The sequence below is a fragment of the Symphalangus syndactylus genome, chromosome 19, assembly GCF_028878055.3.
Source record: "Symphalangus syndactylus isolate Jambi chromosome 19, NHGRI_mSymSyn1-v2.1_pri, whole genome shotgun sequence".
NCBI lineage: Eukaryota > Metazoa > Chordata > Mammalia > Primates > Hylobatidae > Symphalangus > Symphalangus syndactylus.
The window spans coordinates 40,741,086-40,759,693 of record NC_072434.2 but is presented as its reverse complement, the minus strand read 5'-3'; the positions used below and the strand labels follow the sequence as shown (position 1 = coordinate 40,759,693).

General features: G+C 39.0%; 1 long non-coding RNA gene across 2 annotated transcripts; it reads right to left on the bottom strand.

Moving 5' to 3' along the window:
• Positions 1-114: 114 nt before the first annotated feature.
• On the bottom strand, positions 115-16,660 carry LOC129458434 (uncharacterized). Of its 2 annotated transcripts, none has more exons than XR_008649626.2 (6): positions 16,484-16,660; positions 15,147-15,335; positions 9,220-9,472; positions 8,857-8,958; positions 7,783-7,836; positions 115-7,082 (listed from the first exon to the last, which is right to left on the bottom strand). It is a non-coding gene; the product is annotated as an uncharacterized lncRNA (long non-coding RNA). The 2 variants fall into 2 exon arrangements; XR_010114756.1 differs by having other exon boundaries at positions 115-3,174; positions 16,484-16,651.
• Between the last annotated feature and the right edge of the window lie 1,948 nt (positions 16,661-18,608).

The window sequence follows — 18,608 nt, the reverse complement described above, 5'->3', positions numbered from 1 at the left end:
GCTGAGGTGATGGGTGCACAGAAATCTCAGAGATCACCACTAAAGAACTTGTCCATTTCATCAAATACCACCTGTTCCCCAAAAACCAATTGAAATAAAAAAACTGCTAAAAAATAAAAAGATACACCAGGTTAATTTTTATTTCATCAAACACTAGCAAAAAGTTTTTCAAGGCCTGGGCCATGGTTTACTTATTTCTAGTAAGTGCCCACATAATATTCTAGGACAAACGAAATAAATCAAAACAAAACAAAAACCTCTGCTGAAGTCATTGAGAATCATTATAATAAGCTCCACAATTAAATACCAATCCTACTCAAGTATGTAAGGGCAAAAAAAATATGATCACTTTGAATATCTATATGTAAATAAAAAAGAAAAAGAATCAGAGCTGAAAGGAAAAAGGATATTTATTTTCCAAGTTTCTACCTGATGAGCACAGTCTTGTATCAGGACAAGGTCTAGTATCAAAGCCAAATGCTTTTGATAGAAGACACAAGGCATAAATGAGATAGATCTAGAGAGACACATAATATTATGGCTTTGGCTATGATGAATAATGAATTTTGGACTTACTTTCCAAATGAATAACTCTAAAAACGTACAAATACGTAAAGCATCAATTTTTAGATGTTGGATAAGAAGTAGCACAAGGCAGTGATCCTTAAGAAGAAAACACAGGAGGTGAGCTCAATATTCATCATAGGTTCTGCTTGAGGGCAACACAAAAGGCAGTGGTCATGCTGGACGGAGAAAACACAGACTAGAGGTTGGTAATGCTGGGGTAGCTCAAATCTGTGGTACTAATGAGGCAGATCTGTAAACAAGCAGCCCCATAAATATGTGTAGAAGTCTCCTTGGTTTTTTGGGTGAAAACTAAGTTGCACAAACATGTAAGAAGACTCTACAAGGACATGGCATGGAATCGCTGCTGGGGTTGTGGGGGGCGGTGCTCTAGCTGGATGAAAATGCAAGAGCTTGCACAAAACTAGGAGATATTGGGATTCCTACCAGCCAAAGTGAAGGCTTTGCTGAACACTCAATGTAAACAATCGAATGGTAGAAAGGCCACACTCTTTAGGACTGAAGACCATAGCACAGAGTGAGGGCTACTCTAGACTTGCTCTAAAGAAGCCTAAAGCCAAGTCACCCCAGGATCAAAATGACTCACTAGTAAATTAACTACTTGCTAGTACAAAACTCAGCACCTTTTGAAGGAGATGGCATAATCCAGACTTTCTTTAACATAGCAATTGATACATCTAATGTATGATTTAAAAAAAAACCACTAAATACAAGAATAGCAAAAATAGTGTTAATTATACATGCACACACCTAAATGAAAACAGATTCAAGATGACACAGATGTTTAAATTAGCAGAAAAATATTTTTAAACAACTATTATAAATATACTTGAGGGTTTCAAGAAAACTATACGCATAATAAGTGAGCAGATGCGGAAATCTCAGCAGAAAAATGGAAACTATAACAAAATCAAATGGAAATTATAGAATTGAAAGTACATCTGAAAGGAAATATGTACTTGAAGGGATTAATAGCAGATTGGATGCTGTAAAAGAAAGATTATTTACTGAAACAAGTAAACAGAAACTATTCAAACTGAATTACAAAGAGAAAATAATCAATAAGAAGAATCCCAGAGACATATGGAACAACATAAAGCAATATATACATATAACTGAAAAGAGAGAGAAGAGATAGACTGGAGCAAAAAAAAATGTTTGAAAAAATAATAGCAAATATTTTTCTAAATTGTTAAAAACAAATCAACCTACAATCCAAAAATTTCAACAATCCTGAGCAAGATAAACACAAGGAAAACCATACATAGGCACATTATGTCAAACTACTGAAGACCAAAGCCTTTTTTAAAACAAACAAAAGTCTTTAAAATAACCTGAAAAATATAGTCACAATACACAAAAAGGAACAATGAGAAGAATGGCAGTTGATTTTTCATCAGAAACACTGGAGGACCTGGCCAGGCATGGTGGTTCACACCTGTAATCCCAGCACTTTGGGAGACCGAGGCAGGTGGCTTGCTTGAGTCCAGGAGTTCAAAATCAGCCTGGGCAACATGGTGAAACCTCGTCTACAAAGAATACAAAAATTAGCTGGACATGGTGGTACACACCTGTAGTCCCAGCGACTTGGGAGGCTCAAGTGGGAGAATCGCTTGAGCCCAGGAGGCCAAGGTTGTAGGGAGCGATGATCATACCACTGCATTCCAGCCCTGGCGAGAGTGAGACCCCGTGTCAAAAACAAAAACAAAAACACAATGCAAACAAAAAATGATGGAGGACCCAAGACAAAGGAACAACATGTGTAAAGTGCTGAAAAAACTCCTACAAAACTTTCTTCCTAAAATTTCACATGCAGGGAGGATATCCTTCAAAAGTGAATGCAAAGTAGAGAAACCCATGAAGTAGATTGATTCAATTCATATAATTGAAATGAAAAAAAAATATGACTTAGAAAAGAAATACGACCTCAGATCTACTGTAGGGCAAGTGCTTCCCCTAGTCAATGAGATCTGCTGCCTCCTGCTGGCTCTTCTCAATGTATGGGATTTACTGTTGGTTATTTCTTGCTATCCTTAAGATAAAGCTTTGGAGGCCCAGTTTCACTTCATGTAGTATTTGTTCTCACGGGAAATTCTAATGTTTCATTTGCTACTCAATTCTTGGTTGCCTCAACATATGCTTTTTTTCTATACTAGACCAAGAATAAATTATTGGATTGTTTTTATTTATTTATTGAGACAGAATCTCACTCTGTCACCCAGGCTGGAGTGCAGTGGTGCGATCTCGGCTCACTGCAACCTCCACCTCCCAGGTTCAAGTGATTCTTCTGCCTCAGCCTCCCAAGTAGCTGGGACTACAGGTGCAGGCCACCACACCCTGCTAATTTTTGTTTTTAGTAAAGACAGGGTTTCACCATATTGGCCAGGGTGGTCTCAAACTCCTGACCTCGTGATTTACCCACCTCGGCCTTTCAAAGTGCTGTGATTACAGGCATGAGCCACCGTGCCCGGCTGGATTCCTTCATTTTTACATAAGCAACCACTGTACTGTTAAGTTCAATTACAGTTTCAGACTACACGAAATATCTGACATAGTCTTTCTTGGGGTTTTCAGACAAAGTTCAATTCTCTAAAGGGTACAAAAGGAAAGACACAGAACTTAGCATTATTTTTTAGAGCAAACATGCAGAGGCAAGCTTCTAGAACCCCCTCCCTGATTCTGATGGAGGGGAGGGGAAGGAAGCACAGATGTGGCTAAGTCCAAGTAAGTGAGGGTCATGTGAAGCTTGATTAATCCCCTCCAGTAGTTCTGTCTATAGACTAATCAGGATATGTCTTCATCTGAGTCAGGTGCATCTCATCAATCTCTGGCCCAGACAATGTACAACGTCACCTCCGAGTTCAGTGCAGTGTACAGAGGCTTAGACATAATAACCATTTTTCTCCTTCAGCCACCCCCTCTCCAAGGGTGATACAGCTTGGTCTGAAAACTTTCTTGAAGTTTAAAGCTGCAGAACTACAACAAGGTCACTTACCAAAATGCTTCATGGAGTTATGCCAATAGACCCTTAAAATAGCCATGGAACCTGTTTTTTTCTTTCTATTTTATCTTCTTTAATAATAGTGTTTCAGAATTATGGATGTTGGCCCCATATGGAGGAAAAATGTACTTATGTTTTCTGAAATTATTGTGATTCACGAATTACATAATTTTAGGATGACAGACCTGAAAGGGACTCTGAAGCTCAGCTATTTTAATGCCCAATTTTCAAATTATAGAAAAGAGACTTATGGACATCAGTGATTTTTCCAGGGCAAGTATCTTACGAGCAGGATTAGGCCTAAAACCTGACTAGGAGTCCTTTCTCCAACAAGATACTATCCAAGCCACCCAGCAGATTTCATAACTATAACATGCCAACCTCACTTCCCTATAAACATGCAGTTTTCCTCACTGATTAGTAGACAAATATCTAGTTTCCTTCTGTGGGAGTGGGGAGGGGAGCCCACTACAGGTTCATCTCAAACCAAATGTATCTTTCCATTTTTTGGTAAATTGACAATTTATAAATGCATGTATTTATGGGGTACAAAGTGATATTATGATTTATGAATATAATGTGCAATAATTAAATCAAGCTAATTAACATATCTCCTCAAATGTTTTTTGTGATGAGAACATTTGAAATTTACTCTTAGCAATTTTGAAATGTAGAATACACTATTATTAACTATATTTATCATACTGTACAATAGCTCTCAAGAAAAAATAACACTTTTTTCTCCTGAGATTTTGTACCCTTTGACCATCATCTCCACATTCTTCTCACCCTCCAGCCTCTGTAACCACCATTCTGTTCTCTGCTTCTGAGTTCAATTGTTTTGGATTCTACATGTAAGTGGGAATATGCAGTATTTATCTTTCTGTGCCTGCTTATTTCACTTAGCATAATGTTTCCCAATTCCATCTATATTGTCACAAATGACAGAATCTTTAAGGCTGAAAAATATTCCATTTTGTATATCTACACCACTTTTTTGTTAATCCAGTCATCTGTTGATGAACATCTAGATTAATTCTATAACTTGGCTGTTTTGAATAGCAGTGCAAGGAACATGGGAGTGCAGACATCTTTTTGACAAACTGATTTCAAATATTTTGAGTCAATACCCAGAGGTGGAACTGCTAGGTCATACGGTAATTATACTTTTAGATTTTTGAGGAAACCTCATAGTTTTCCATAAAGACTGTACTAATTTACATTTCTACCAACTGTATACAAGAGGGACCCTCTTTTCCACAAATCTTCCTAACACTTGTTCTCTTTCAGCTTTTTGATAATAGCCATTCTGACAAGTGTGAGATGATATGGAGATTTTAATTTGGATTTTCTGAATGATGAGCAATGTTGAGCATTTTCTCATATATCTGTTGGCCATTTATATATCTTCTTTTGAGAAATGTGTATTCAGGTCCCTTGCCCATTTTTTAGTTGAGTTTTTTTTTTGTTTTCTTGCTATTGAGTTGAGTTCCTTACATATTTTGGATATTAGCCCCTTATTGGAAGTATAGCTTGCAAATATTTTCTCCCAATCCATAGGTTGTCTCTTTACACTGCTAAATGTTTTCTTTGCAGTGAAGAACCTTTTTAGTTTGATACAGTCCCATTTGTCTATTTTTACTTTTGTTGCCTGAGCACTGGGGGTTAAAAAAAAGTCCAAAAAACTATTGCCCAGATCAATGTAAGGTAGTTTTTCCCTTTTATTTTATTCTATATTTAGTATCCCTAGGCCGGGTGCAGTGGCTTATGCCTGTAATCCCAGCACTTTGGGAGGCCAAGGTAGGCAGATCACGAGGTCAGGAGATCAAGACCATCCTATCCAACATGATGAAACCCCGTCTCTACTAAAATACAAAAGATTAGTTGGGCATGGTGGTGCATGCCTATAGTCCCAGCTACTTGGGAGGCTAAGGCAGGAGAATCACTTGTACTCAAGAGGCAGAGGTTGCAGTGAGCTGAGACCACGCCACCGCACTCCAGCCTGGCGACAGAGCAAGACTCTGTCTCAAAAAAAAAGAAAAAGAAAAAGAAAAAAAAATTAGTATCCCTAATCTGAAAATCTGAAATTTGAAATGCTCCAAAATCTGAAACGTTTTTAGTTTTGGCGTGACGCTCAAAGGAAATTCTCACTGGAGTATTTTGGATTTTGGATGTTTGGGTTAGAGATGCTCAACCATTAAATGTAATGCAAATATTCCAGAATAAAAAACAAAATCCAAAACACTTCCAGTCCCAAGTATTTTGAATGAGGGATACTCAACCTGTAGTACTTTTACAATTTCGAGTCTTACATTTAAGTCTTTAATCCATTTTGAGTTGATTTTTGCATATGATATGAGTCCAATTTAATTCTTCTATATATGGATGCCCAGTTTTTACAAGACTCTTTTATTGAAGAGACTATCCTTTCCCCATTGTGTATTCTTGACTTTTTTTTCTGAAAATCAATTGACCTTACATACATGTAGCCATTTCTTGGGTCTCTATTCTGTTGTATTGGTCAATGTGTGTATTTTTTTGGCAGTACCAAGCTGTTTAAATTACCATAGCTTTGTAGTATAGTTTAAAATCAGGTATTGTGTTGCCTCCAGCTTTGCTGTTTTTGTTAGTGATTGCCTTTACTATTCAAAATTTTTCTGGTTCCATATCAGTTTTAGACTATCTTTTCTATTCTATAAAAAAATGACATTGTAATTTTGATAGGGATTGCTTCAAATCTGTATATTGCTTTGGGTAGTATGGACATTTTAACAATATTAATTCTTCCAATTGATGAATTGATTGGAAGGGGTATCTTTCCATTTGTGTCTTTGATTTTTTCATTAACATTTTATAGTTTTCAGTGTATAGGCCCTTCTCCTGGGTTAAATTTATTCCTAAGCTTTTTTTTTTTTTTTGGTGGCTATTGTCAATGGGATTGTTCTCTTGATTTCTTTTCCAGATAGACTGTTGTTAGTGTATAGAAATGCTGATTTTTGTGTGTTGATTTTGCATCCTGCAACTTTATTTAATCTATTTATTAGTTTCAATAGTTTTTTTGAATCTTTAGATTTTTCTATATATAAGAAAATTTTTCTATATATAAGACCATGTCATCAACAAACAGTGACAATTTCACCTTTTCCTTTTCTCTCTGGATGTCTTGTTTCTTTTTTTGCCTAATTGCTCTCGTAAAGACTTCCAGACAAGAAAAACAAGAACTGTGAATTCCCAGGCAATTCCTTTGAACTCAAGCTGGAATCAGTGGCTCACCCTTATGAATTGGAACATGCATATTTAGGGTATGTACACAGCTGAGTTGAAGATCCAAGAAAGACTATTCATCACTGTTTCACTGTGCATCGTTTTGATTAGTGAGAATGTTTTTCTATATGTTACTACATAAACATTTCCTCCATGTTTGTCATTTGTTCTCCAGTGGAGGCTCATTGGCTAAATAATTTCCAAAGGAACGCTTGAGAAATGCAGTGGAGTGCTAAAAGAGAATAAGTTGAAATGTCATTTCAGAAAGGTTACTCCCACCTCCTCCACACTGTCCTTCTTAAATTTCATGCTGAGATAGAACAGTATATTCCAGCGTATTTCAAATATCACCATGTAATCAATATAAGAAATTGTTGCAATATTTTCTATTCTTTTTGTCATACTAAGTCTTTGAAATCTGGTGTATATTTTACACTTATAGCACATCTCAGTGCAGATGTTAAATTTTCATCAGAAATACTTGTAGTAAGATTTCATAAAATTCGCAGTTGAAAAAACAGATTTATATACCCAAATTGTTTCAAACATACTTAGAAGTTTTCCAGTAACTGAATCATGTGCCAAGACATCAGCTCCCTTTAAAATTTGCATGTACATTTGCAAAACTAGTTCATCCTTTTAGAAAAATGGCTTTGACTTTGAAGTAAATGTATTTCATGTTCGAAGCTGTTTGTCCAAGTTAACTCACTAACTGTTATATATTAGCATCAAATTCAAAGGGATAGGATATAAATAGCATCTCTAAATTTATAAATATTAACAACCTTTTCATATTTTTCTTGTGTTTGCTAATTTATATAACACTGCTGATGACAACTAAAATCTTGTGCATTTTGATTCATATTAGAGAAAATGTAAGAATTCTTATTATTGATTTTTATTATGAAAAGATTGAATTTCAATATACATACCTGACTAGCCAGGTCTTATGTGAGCTTTTCTTTTCCTTAGAGTTTCAAACTTAGCTGTTCAAATGAGAAGTATAATATCAATCAGAAATCATAAATGATATACTGCCATGTTTTATCTTTGATGATTGAATATTTAGCAAGCACTCCTGTTTTTAAAAAAACTGGAATAGTATAGTATATCTCTGTAAAACTCTCCTAGTACTAAACCAACATGCGACTTTTGTCCCATTCTCAACTCTCCTGTTTTTCCTTCCACCACGTTTTTGCCCTTCTCTCCTTCTCAAGGGAGAGGAATTGCTAATCCAGTTGGGTTTCAAGTCACTGATTGGACCGCATTTCTTAGTGGGTGCTTCTTTCATCTTTCAGTGCCATGTAGATACTCTCTCTTCCATTTCCTTTTTCTTTACAGCTAATGAACTGCCTCCTCACAGATGACAAGCCATCTTGTTCTCTCTCTGTTACTCCTTTTCACTTAAGTGAGTAAGCTGATTTAGAACTTCCCGCTTCAGGCCAGGCATGGTGGCTCACGCCTGTAATCCCAGTACTTTGGGAGGCCGAGGTAGGCGGATCACGAGGTCAGGACGTTTTTTTTTTTTTGAGATGGAGTCTCGCTCTGCCCCCCAGGCTGGAGTACAGTGGCGTGATCTCGGCTCACTGCAAGCTCCACCTCCCAGGTTCACGCCATTCTCCTGCCTCAGCCTCCCGAGTAGCTGGGACTACAGGCACCCGCCACCATGCCCGGCTAATTTTTTTTTTTTTTGTATTTTTAGTAGAGATGGGGTTTCACCGTGTTAGCCAGGATGGTTTCGATCTCCGAGGTCAGGAATTTGAGACCAGCCTGCCCAACATGGCGAAACCCCGCCTCTACCAAAAATACAAAAAATTAGCCGGGCATGGTGGCAGGCACCTGTAATCCCAGCTACTCGGGAGGCTGAGGCAGGAGAATTGCTTGAACCCGGGAGGCGGAGGTTACAGTGAGCTGCGCCACTGCACTCCAGCATGGGTGACAAGAGCGAAACTCCATTTCAAACAAACAAACAAAAAAAGAACTTCCTGCTTCAAAACATGCCTTACCATCTTGCACTATCTTCTATCTTCCTCATTCATATACAAAGTAAAAATCCTTGGCTTGATCTCCAACATGCCACTGACTAGAAAGTGGCAAGGTCCCAAGATCTGCAGGTTTAGGGAAAAACAGATAGATCTGACATGACCTTTAGGTTAGGCTACATGTCCCTACCTCGGTTTACCAGGGCACTAGACATATATTTAGCTAGGACTCTCAGATGCAAATGAACAAATCTAATAGGAAGTACCTTAGGGGGTGGGGGAAATTTTATTGGCTCATATAATCAAATAATGCAAAGGACGGGAATGTAGCTATTCTTGGAGACTTACTAGAACTGAATTATTTACCATTTGGACTTTATATCTTACCTCTGCTTTCCTCAGCAAGATGGCCTCCTTCTCTCAGACCAGCATCGTCTAGAAGAGTGGAGTCATGGGCACTAGCATCTTTCTGCTTCAACTTCAGGTAAAAGAGTCTTTTTTCTTAATTTCTATTTGGAAAATCTCAAAAGGATGCTGAATGACCACATTTACATAATCTGCCCATCCCTGGCAGAGCTGGGTAAAGAAATAGTTCCCAAAAAGAAGTAGGGAATGCTGTCAGCAGGAGAAGGGAGGGGTTCTAGAGAGACAAAACAAAAAGTACACATTACTGTAATTATCAAATACTAGCCCAACTAACAACAAAGTCCTTCTGTATTACTTTGTTCCCCCTGCCTAAAACCTTCGGTAACTTTGTGAAGGCAATGTGACTGGGCTGAGTCAAGATTTCTGGAATTTCTGGAATCCTAAAGTTAAAATCAATATTTCTCCTGCACTTCTAGTGCAGGTCAAGAAATGAATATAAGCTTTAGGATGTTTAGGATGGTTTGGAGTGCTTATGATGCATATGCTTTTTTAAAAAAAATAAAAAGGTGACAAAATCTGATTATCTAATTAATTAGGACTCTTTTTGTTGTCAATTAAAAGAGAAAAAATACAGACTGGCTGAAGCCAAAATAAAGCTATGGGCTCACATAACTGAAAATTCCAGGGATAATTTCACATCAGACACAGTTAGGTCCTGGGGCTCAAACAGTGTTCTCAGAATCCAGTCTCCTTGTCGCCATCTCTTGTCTTTGTGTTCCTCTGTCTTGGCTCCTTTCACAAATAGATTGTACCCCCACTCTGACTATATGGCTGCCTACAGCTCCAGGCTTCCACTCTATCCTCTTACCAATCCACAGTGGAAATAACTTGCATCTTTTCCTAAAGTTTCAATAAAAGTCCTAGAATTGGGTCTAATTCCTTTTGATGATCTTGGCTTGGGCTATGTCTCTGGCGGGGTGGAGTCAACCCCACTGAAACCACATGAACTCAGAGAAGGAACCTGCAATTCCCTCTGTTGAGTCAGGGTACTTTTATTAGAGAAAGGGCAAGTGATCCCTGGGAAAATGAAAATGATCAATCTCTGATATGCAGATAATTTGGGAACAAACAAACAAACTATAATTTCCCCATCCAAATATAACTATTGTTAGTATTTTGGCAATATACTTACATTATTTTTCATATGTATTTTTTACATGGTTATAATTATAGTCTACTTAAAATTTTCTCCTGAATTGTCTAACATTCTATCATATACATTTTTCATATCTCTCTATAATTTTCCAACCATAATTTTAATGGTTACACAAAAAATAACTATAATTTACTCCCATGGACACCAAGGTTGCTTCCTTTCCTTTAAAAGCTATAAATAAAGCTGTGATAAACATCATCACGCATACAGCTTTTTCTATTGCTTAGATGATTTTAGAGTAGCTGAATTTTCAAAAAGTTGAATTACTGAGTTAAAAGGTACATATATTTATGACTTTCCAAATTTTTCCCCTTTTCCAAAAAGGATAATGCTTATTCATAATGCTATCGCAATATATAAGTAGTAATCATATCTAAAACGTTAAGTCCAAGAACACTGAAATGTTAAACTGAAGAAGGTAGTAAATTTCTCTGAGAGTAATAAAAATGCTTATGAAGAGGATATTTAACCCTTTGATTCTATATCAAATTTTTCAGAAATCAGTTATATCACACTGCTCAGTCATGTAGTTGCACATTTGTTCCTTTTGGAAAGTTATGTCAATCACAGAACAAAAGTTGATAAGGACATTATTAAACAAAGTAATATAAATGACATGGCATGGGATTATAAATTTCAGCCATTCTCATTTCTCTAATATCTTCTGCACAGTGTAGATAATTAAGCATCTGGGCAAAAATTTACCCACAAGAACATATGTGACAACGTTGTTAATAATAACAACAAAATGGAGATGTGTCTGCTGAGCTTTAGATGCCTATCTCTACCTGTTTGCTAAACATCTCCATCTCGATGTTAAAGGCATTCTCAAAGTTATGTCCAAATTAGAAATTACTCTGGGGCTTAGCATAGTGTCTAGCATGTAGAAAATGCTTAAATGTCTGTCTGATGAATGAATCAATACATGAATTTTTTCCAATAAATACACGTCACTTCCTATAATCCATTGCGCTAAATTGTTTTTCATCTACCCCATTACAAAAACCAGAAACCTCATCATCCTAGAGTCCACCTTTTTTCCTCCCTTTTATTTGATTTTTCAACAAATCCTCCTGATTCCACTTTAGAAACACCCATTGTCTCTCCAAACCATGTCCATTGTCTTAGTTCACCTCATCACCATCTCTCACTTGGATTATTACCATAGCTTCTTCCTTGGCCTCCTGCTTCTAGTCTTAGACTTCTTTTACTTTCCTAACAGTAAGCTGTCTAAAACTTACAGCCAATTACACTACTCTTCTCAGAATGCCACAATGGCCCACCATACATAGGGCAAAATTTGAAACCATCTAGTATGGCTAATAAGATCCTTCATATCACTTGACCCCTGCCTATTTGCTTAGCCTCACCTCTCATCTCTGCACACATCCTGACCACACCTATTCCACTTCACCCGGCAGCAATACTGAACTTACCACAGCCCTCTCAATTTTTACTGGTGTTTCATACTTCCATACCTCTGCACATGATATCAAAACTGCCTGCTTAGAATGCCCTCTCTCTCTACTTTGAGAGGTTGACAGCAAATTTTCACTTTTTCTTCAATATTCGTCTTAAGAGAAAGTCCTTTGGAAATATTAAAGAGAAGGTCAGGTGAGGACAGAATCAGCTATACATCTCTGGTGCGTAGCTATGTATAAAGGTCCTGGTTGAAGCTATCAGAGTGGAAGAATTCTCGGGATGGCATGCAATGAGAGACAGGCTGTGGGCCATATTAGAATGTAGAGGAAGAAAAAACCCAAGAAAATTAAGAGGAGCACAGACAAATGCAATCTTCCAGAAGCCAAGAAAAAGAAGAGTTTTAAACAGAATGAGGTAATAAAAACTGTCCGCTACAGCAGAGAAATGGAGTAAGATGATGATTTCAAAGCATTCATTGGCTTTGGTATTTAAAAGGCTTTCGTGTAATCTTAGAGCAGTTTCAGTGGAAGGTGGGATCAAAATCTGACTACAGTGGATTAGTTGAAGAAGAAATGGAGTTGACAACTGTATACTATACTTTTCTCTCCAGGGCTCGAAAGAAGAAGATGGAAAATAAGCCATTGGGTGATGACTCGGAGGGAGGATGCTATAAAGGGATTTAAAAAAAATAGGAAATATTAGTAAGTGCAGAGGAAGTGGGAATGATGAAAGATACAGTTCTGAGATAAAGATCCCCAAAGAGACTAAAAGGGATGAGATTAAGAGCACAAAGGAGGGGTCTTACACAGAAGGAAGAACATCTTGGTCTCTGAGAATGCAGAAAAAGAGAAAAGGCTGGGTATGATTGTCAATCTCCAAAGTATTCCACAAGGCCTTGTCAAAGTTTACCAAATGATCAAAAGAAGATTTCTACATACTTCACAATTTTACTTCTGGCCAATTTTGGGAAAGAGAAGCAAGGATTTAGTGAAGTATATGAATATGGAAAATGACAGCTCCAAGTGACTACTTGGAAAGGAAATAGGAAAAGATAATGTGAGTTTGGAAATAATACCACAAGGTGATGGAAGGAGGGGAGAATAATACATGTGCTCTTTGGAGCCAGGCAAACCTGGGGGGAATGTTGTCCCTACCACATGCTAGCTCTGACCTTAAGCAAGTTACTTAACCTTCTCTCAGCCTGAGTTTCTTCTTCTAAAAGCAAGGTTAATAATGCTTGTCTCATGGGGTTGGAATGAGAATTAGAGATAATATATTATAAACAGTGCAAAACACTACTTTTTCTCACTTTCCCTTCCCTCACTTCCAGGACATATCACCTGAGACATTTGTTGATTATATTCGGGAGCTTGTCATTAAGGTTTGTGCTAGAGTTTTTAAAAGGTATATCCCACATAAAGATAGTTTACTTTAAAAAAGTGAAAATAGAAACACAAATAGGGTGAGGCAAGAAGAGAGTGAAAAGCAGAACTCATTGCTTGTGAACTGTAAAGGATAATAGTAGAAAATATTAGAAACACTGTTTAAAGATAGTATTGATAACTATAAGATTGGTGCAAAAGTAATTGTGCTTTTCACCACTTAAAGTAATGTATCCAGCACTTTGGGAGGCCGAGGCAGGCGGATCACAAGGTCAGGAGATCGAGACCATCTTGGCTAATATGGTGAAACCGCGTCTCTAATAAAAATACAAAAAATTAGCCAGGCGTGGTGGCGGGCACCTGTAGTCCCAGCTACTGAGGAGGCTGAGGCAGGAGAATGGTGTGAACCTGGGAGGCGGAGCTTGCAGTGAGCCTAGATCATGCCACTGCACTCCAGTCTGGGCAACAGAGTGAGACTCCATCTCAAAAAAAAAAGAATGTATCATTCCAATGGACTGGTTTTTATTACATTACACTTTTCTTATTTATCATGTGTCAGATATTGTGCTAGGAATTTTTAAAAATAAGTTCATACACGGTTCTCATAATGGCTCTCCAAGGAAGGTAACTTTATTCTCACCTATGTGATGAAGATACTGAGTGTTATGGATGGAATTTTGTCCCCCGAAAAGTGACATGTGAAAGTCCTAACCCTCAGTACCTGAGAATGTGGCCTTATTTGGAAATAGGGACATGGTAGATACAATAAGTTGAGTTCATACTGGAATAGGGCGGGTTCCAAATGCAATATGACTGGTGCCCTCATAAGAAGACAGTGAGACCCAGAACACCCTGTGAAGACAGAGCATTGGAGTGATGTGATACAGCCAAGGAACACCTGGGCCTCTACAAATTAGGAGATGGAACAGATCCTCCTATAGAGCCTTCAAGAGAGCATGACCCTACTGACACCGATTTTGGACTTTCAGCCTCCAGAACTGTGAGGCAATATATTTCTGTTGTTTTAACCCATCCAGTTTTTGGTGCTTTGTTACATCAGCCCTAGGAAACTAACACTGAGTCTTAAGGAATGCCTCACTTGTCCAGAATTGCGCAGCTAGTTTGGGATAGAGCCAATATTCAAACCCAGGGCTGCTTGGCCCCCCAAATCCATGGTCTTTTTTTTTTTTTTTTTTTGTGAGATGGAGTCTCAGACTGTTGCCCAGGCTGGAGTGAAATGATGTGATCTCAGCTCACTGCAACCTCCACCTCCTGGGTTCAAGCAATTCTCCTGCCTCAGCCTCCTGAGTAGCTGGGATTACAGGCACACACCACCACATCTGGCTAATTTTTTGTATTTTTAGTAGAGACAGGGTTTCACTATGTTGGCCAGACTGGTCTCGAACTCCTTACCTCACGATCCACCCGCCTCAGCCTCCCAAAGTGCTGGGATTACAGGCATGAGCCACCACGCCCGGCCTCCATGGTCTTTTGATAATGCTGGGGTGAGTCAATCTTTGATTCCATTTTACTGTGATAACATGATGTAAGATCAAATACTGACTCATATCAGAAAAGTGATACCTTCTCTTCTAGTCTTTTTAATATTCTGTAACAGTATATATTTCTTTTGTTAGAAAAATTACTGTACACTACTATAGACTTCATAAACACTGTACACTTAGGTTTCACTACATTTATGAAAAAATATTTTTCTTTCTTCAATAACCTTAGCTTACCACAATGTTTTTACTTTATAAACTTGAAAAAAATGACTCTTTTGTACTAAGTTTAAAACATACATTGTACAGATATACAAAACTATTTTCTTTCTTTATATCCTTATTCTATAAGCTTTTTATATCTTTTTAATTTTTAAACTTTTTTGTTAAAAACAGACACAAACGCACACATTAGCCTAGGCTTACACAGAGTCAGGATCATCAATGTCACTGTCTTCCACCTCCACTTCTTGTCCCATTGGAAGGTCTTCAGGGCCAATAACACACCCGGAGCTGTCATCTCCTATGATGACAATGCTATCTTCTGGAATACCTCCTGAAAGGCCTGCCTGAGGCTGACAGTTAACTGTTTTTTATAAGTAGAAGGAATGCACTCTAAAATAATGATAAAAAGTGTAATACAGTAAATACATGAACCAGTAAAAATAGTCATTTAACATTATAAGGTATTATGTATTGCACATAATTATGTGTGCTATCTTTTTATATGACTGGCAGCATGGTAGGTTTACACCAGCATCACAACAAACATGTGAGTAATACATTGCGCTACAATGTTATAATGGCTTTGTCACTAGGTGATAAGAATTTTTCAGCTGTATTATAATCTTATGGGACCAATGTCATGTATGTAGTCCATCGATGATCAAAATGTCATTATGGGGCACATGACTGTAAATCTACATCTTGAGGACTGGCCTTTCTGACAGCTTTTTTTTAGTTTTGAGGATCAAACCCTTGGGACCATTGATTCATTGGATCATTCAGCAAATGATCAAATGGGTAATTTGCGGTACAATCTAAGCAAAAGAAAACCTGAAGATGTCCATTTCTTCAAGGAACCTCTAATCTGGAACAGCAATAAATTCTCTACACAAAAGAGAATCACTCAAGGCAGTAAGGTAACAGCTCTGAAAGTGCTAAAAATATGGTGGGGAGAGAGCAATAACTTGTACGGCCACCATTGACCTTGCTGATGCAGAAATAAGTCATCTTTACTCTTCATTCTCTTTAATTCTCACCTACCCTGCCACCTCATCCAAAATTTGTTAATTCTCTGTGCAAAACATCTTTCAAATCCACCCCTCTCTCTTCATCCTCACTGCCCCCATCCTAGTCCACATCAATGACAGTCTTCTGATTTTCCTGTCTCTAGTCTGATCTCCTCCCAATGCACTCTGCAGAGTGACCTTTATGAAATGTAGATCTGATCATGCCACGTTCCCACTTTAAAATCCCCTAAAGTGTGAACCTCTAGAGTCTTCTAGAATCTGACTTCCATTCTCTGTCCAGCTTTATTTCTTGCTGGACTACTCTACGCTCCAGCCATATTGGTCAAAAATTGTTTTAGTTTCTGGAACCTATGGTGATCCTCTCACCGAGGCCTGCTACTTTACTGGAACTCTGTCCCCTCCCCTGGGCACCCTCCCGCCTCTGGCCTAGCGAATTCCCTCCATCTTCCGGTCTCAGATCCTCCAAGAAACCTTCTCACCTAACCCGTCCGGTCACGGTACTTTCCTTACCTAACACCCACTCCCTCGTTTACTTCTCTTTGGCTGGACTGAAGTTGGGCAGGGCAGGGGCTAGTCTGCCTTCTCCTGGGCCCGACCCTCCCGGCCGGCACCACAGGCATTACAGGTACTGAGTGCACTCAGGCGGCGCACACCCGCAGCTTCTTAACCCAGAGCTCACTTTCCTCTGAGGCGGGCTGGAGGCGGAGCATGTCCGCTGGGGGTGGGGCTCAAAGCTAGGGCGGGGATACGGAGCAAAACTTAAGAGAAGCCTGGTTGGCCACGAGGCTTATCTGTCAGGACAGGGGGCGGGGCCTGGGGTGGCCGTACCTTTGCTTACGCAAGTGGGCGGGGCAGGATTTACCGCCGCGGCCGGTCAGCGAAGAGCGCTGAGCAGCACCCGCCTTGCGGGCCTCCAGGACCCGGCCGCCGCCATCCAGTGGGAAGCCGGGTGGCCTGCGGGTGAGGGGGGCGGGGCGGGCGGAGGGCAACCTACATCCGGGAGCCGGGGCGGTGCCTGGAGAGCGGAGCAGGCAGCGCCCTCTGCCCTCTGGGTGGGTCAGGCACCGCCCCTGGTGTGGTCTCGGCCGGCGGGCAGCCCTTTGGAGCGCGCGGGAACCGGACGCTCGCCCGAGGAGAGAGGATCCAGGAGACCACTCCGGGCGAGATCCGCGGAGCGTGGGGCCGGGCGGTTGGCCCACATTATAAGGGGGCCTGCGTTGCTTCTACCTCAAAGGCTTTAGGGTGTTTGTTAATTCCCCGCCCCCCCAACCTGGTGATGCTCCAGGTATTTACAGGCAGGTACCCCATAGGCTGTTTACTGGGAAGCAGAACTGGTGGACTCAGTGCGGGGATATGAGGAAGGATCCATAAGCAGAGAGAATAAAGCCTTTGCACTTACATTTTACTTCTCTTATTCCTCACCTCTACCACCTTTCCCCTTGACCCCCAATGAGCTGCAGGTCACATCATCTTGTCCTTGATAATTCAGATAATAGAAGACCCTCAAACAACTTAGAAGCAGTCCCCGCATGTCACCAAATAATAGACCACAGCTGGCATGTGAATGCTACCAGTTACAGATGTGTAGTAATTTGTAATTTCCTCATGAATAGTTCAAACTAGAGATTTCTAAATTATTACTAAATTTTAGTATTAATCTAAATATTGTTAGTAGATTTTTCTATAATTATTAAATGCATAATCTTTGGAGCAGCAGTTGTGAGAAAAGAAGATTTGGACAAATACCTGATAAGTTACCCAGTATTTTACTTTCTTTGAAGCAATTAAAGAGGTCTGTGTCTTGTCTTGAATAATTAATTTACTTAGGTTGCTGTTTAAAATGCTTTTAAATTTTCAAAACACATCTGTGGGGAGAGGTCTCCACATCTTCAGTTGAAAACTGGAAGAAGCAAAAGGAATAGAGTGTTTATCTTTGAAAAAAGCACAACTAACTAAAATAATAATAAAAAATATGCAGGTGGATAGAAACTCAACAGCTTTCTTCAAAGGGTTTGAAACCATAACTGAAGGAAAGGCTATCTGCCATCTCCACTTTGTCCACCTCTTCAATCATCTCTCATTATTCAACTTACCTTCTAGTCAGGTCAAATTACAGTTTCTCCAGACTCATATTGCTTTCATATATCTCTTTGTCTTTGTACATAATACTCCTTTACCTTCCTAATGCTTATTTTAGCTTCGAAATTCAGCCAATGTGTCAACTCTCCTAGAAAGTTCCAGTATCTTTCCTCCAAGTACAGGTCTTTCCACTGTACTACCATCGAGTTCTGGGATGGTTCTCCTTGGTGGCACTTTTTATACTGTGATATAATTCTGTTTACTTATTCCTGTATCAAGTTGTTAGGGCAATGCCTTTATCTCAATATTCTGTAAATGTAGCATGGACGGATTGATGATGGACAGACAGGTGGGCGAGGGAATAGCTACAAGGATGGACATATACGTGGGAGAAAAGGGATGGACAAATGTATAAATAGATGTTTTAAGGTTGGGTAGGTGGAAAAATATTGAGAAAACATGTACTAAAGTTAATAAATGCTACTTTGTGAGGAAAAGATAATATTAGTTTGATATTCTTGGTATTTAAAGTGTAAAAGACTAACATTTCCCTCTC